Below are 3,291 nucleotides of genomic sequence, written 5' to 3'. Positions count from 1 at the left end.
AGTACTCTACACATAGTATTATTATTATTAATATTATTATTATTATTAGTAGTAGTAGTAGTAGTAAATGTATATAGCGCCTTTCCCAGGATCAAGGATGCTTTACAAGATACAACAAATACTCATTACAAAGTAACAGTTAAGTGGAGAGTGGACATTTGCCTAATCCAGTCACAGATAATGCAGTTGCATATAACACAAATGAAGTAATAATCATAATAAAATCAAGTCATGTCAAGTCAAGTCATCTTAATTTGTATAGCACTTTATACAATACTGGTTGTGTCAAAGCAGCTTTACAGTTTAAAACAGGAATATACTTTGTCAATAATGCAAAAAGACAATAACTGATTCATTTTTCCAGCTAAAGTGAGTTCATGTATGATTCATTTACATTTATGAAGTCATTTAGCAGGCGCTTTTATCCAAAGCAACTTACAAATGAGGACAATGGAAGCTATCAAAATCAACAAGAGAGCAATGATATGCAAGTCTCAGTTAGCTTAACACAGTACACGTAGCAATATAATAAATAAAAAAAATGGATAGAATACAAAAAGATGGTGTTTTTGTTTTAAGAAAACAAGAAGTTAGTAAATGAATAGAGTCTAAAAGGGCCAATTTTTTTAAAGAATAGAATTAGAATAGAGAGTGCTAGAGTTAGAGGGTCAAATAAAGATGGAAGAGATGTGTTTTTAGCCAATTCTTGAAGATGGCTTAGCACTCAGCTGCTCGGATTGAGTTGGGCAGGTCATTCCACCAGGAGGGCACATTTAATTTAAATATCACTGAAAGTGATTTTGTGCCTCTTTGGGATGCAAAATAAAGCAACGTTCACGTGCAGAACGCAAGCTTCTAGAGGGTACATAAGCCTGAAGTAATGAATTTAGGTAAATGGGTGCAGAGCCAGTGGTGGTTTTGTAGGCAAACATTAATGCCTTGAATTTTAATGCGAACAGCTATTGGTAGCCAGTGCAAATTAATAAACAGAGATGTGATGTGCATTTTTTCGGCTCATTAAAAATTAATCTTGCTGCCGCATTCTGGATTAATTGTAAAGGTTTGATAGAACTGGCTGGAAGACCTGCCAAGAGGGCATTGCAATAGTCCAGCCTGGGCGGAACAAGAGCTTGAACAAGGAATTGTGAAGCATGTTCCCGAAAGAAAGGGCCTGATCTTCTTGATGTTGAATAAAGCAAATCTGCAGGACCGGGCAGTTTTAGCAATGTAGTCTGAGAAAGTCAGCTGATCATCAATCATAACGCCAAGGTTTCTGGCTGTTTTTGAAGGAGTTATGGTTGATGTGCCTAACTGGATGGTGAAATTGTGGTGAAACGATGGGTTTGATGGAAGCACAAGCAGTTCTGTCTTGGCAAGGTTGAGTTGATGGTGATGATCCTTCATCCAGCAAGAAATGTCTGTTAGACAAGCTGAGATGCGAGCAGCTATCGTCGGATCATCAGGATGGAATGAGAGGTAGAGTTGAGTGTCATCTGCATCGCAGTGATATCAAAAGCCATGTTTCTGAATGACAGAACCTAGTGATGCCATGTAGACAGAAAAGAGAAGTGGTCCAATAACTGAGCCCTGAGGCCCCCCAGTAGTTAGATGTCATAACTTGGACACCTCACCTCTCCAAGATACCTTGAAGGACCTATCTGAGAGGTAAGACTCAAACCACTGCAGTGTGGTACCTGAGATGCCCTTTGCCAATAGGGTTGACATGAGGATCTGGTGGTTTACCATGTCAAAAGGAGTGGACAGATCCAACAAGATAAGTATTGAAGATTTGGAATCCGCTCTTGCCAGTCTTAGGGCTTCAACAACTGAGAGCAAGGCAGTCTCGGTCGAATGTCCACTTCTGAAACCAGACTGGTTGCTGTCGAGTAGGTTGTTCTGTGTGAGAAAGGCAGAGACTTGGTTGAACACAGCTCGTTCAAGTGTTTTTGCAATGAAAGGAAGAAGGGAAACCGGTCTGTATTTCTCTAAAAGAGGTGGGTTAAGGGTGGGTGTCGTAAGTAGAGGGGTTATATGAGCTTGTCTAAATGCTGAGGGAAAAACACCAGTGTGAAGGGATGTGTTGAGGTGAGTGAGTGCAGGTACAACTGCAGGAGAAATGGCTTGAAGGAGATGAGATGGAATAGGATCAAGCAGACAAGTAGTAGGATGATTAAAACGGATGAGTTTGGAGACTTCTGCTTCAGAGAGTGAAGAGAAGGATGTGAACGAGTGTATGTTTGCTGGTAAGATGTGCTTGACAGATTGTGTAGTGGACAATTGAGCACTGATGGTTTTAATTGTATTAATGAAGAATATGCCAAGGGGCAGAAGGGATGGTACGGGCTGGCCTGTAAGACAAGGGGCAGACAGTGTCTAAACAAGATGTAAGAGTGGATCAGAAAGTAGAGAGATGATAACTGTTTAGGGGGAGGAAGCGAAGATGAAACCAGATAGCCGGGAGGGTGAGAGCGTAGGCTATGTAGAAAGATGACATTTGGAGGGGTATGTGTTGTGTCAGGAACCATGTTGAGGTTAAGAATGAGGAGGAAGTGATCTGAGGTGTGCAGTGGAGTAACCAGTACATGATCAGTGGAGCAGTGTCGTGTGTAAATAAGGTCCAGTTGGTTGCCTGATTTGTGAGTAGCTGTAGTTAGCACTCTCATGAGATCAAAAGAGGCAAGCAGAGTGTGGTAGTCTGCAGCCTGAGGTTTATCTAGGTTGAAGTCTCCAAGCATAACTAGGGGAGTACCATCCTCAGGAAAGGTTGAGAGTAGCACATCTAATTCATCCAAGAAGTTACCATGTGGTTCTGGGGGTTGATAAACAACTACAAAATGGATTTTTAAAAAGGTGGGTAATAGTGACTGAATGTGATTCAAAGGAGCTGTTAATACCCAGAGAAGGTAAAGGAATAACTTTCCAATCATTAGAGATAAGCAGACCATTACCTTAACCTCTTCCAGTCAGACAGGGAGTGTGGGAAAATGAGTAAGATGTGAGTAATGATGGCGCCGACGCTGATGGCTGCCTCCGTGGCGTGCTCCGCAGTTGTTTTTATGTTGGTAACACTTCATTTCGATAGTCCACTTTAGACATTTTATTAACAGTAAGTAACTTTGTAACTACATGTCAACTAGCAGTTAGTAGAGTATTAGTAGACTATCTGCTTAATATCTTCAAACACTTTCTTTGTCAACTTATTCTACTAACCCTAAACCTACCTTAACAGTCTACTCTGAGAGTTAGTAGACATGTAGTTGCAAATTAATGAGAATTAGTTGACATGTAGTT

The 3,291-nt window shown here is 40.7% G+C and overlaps 1 protein-coding gene across 1 annotated transcript in view; it reads left to right on the top strand.

The window, feature by feature from the left end:
- The window catches only part of LOC107565844 (fibrillin-2-like), a gene marked incomplete at its 5' end in the record, with an annotated part of 16,482 nt that overhangs the window by 2,584 nt on the left and 10,607 nt on the right, over positions 1 to 3,291 (top strand). The window lies entirely within an intron of this gene.

This window comes from Sinocyclocheilus grahami, unplaced genomic scaffold (assembly GCF_001515645.1).
Source record: "Sinocyclocheilus grahami isolate Dianchi unplaced genomic scaffold, SAMN03320097.WGS_v1.1 scaffold1031.1, whole genome shotgun sequence".
Lineage (NCBI taxonomy): Eukaryota > Metazoa > Chordata > Actinopteri > Cypriniformes > Cyprinidae > Sinocyclocheilus > Sinocyclocheilus grahami.
This window is presented reverse-complemented; position numbering and strand designations above follow the sequence as displayed.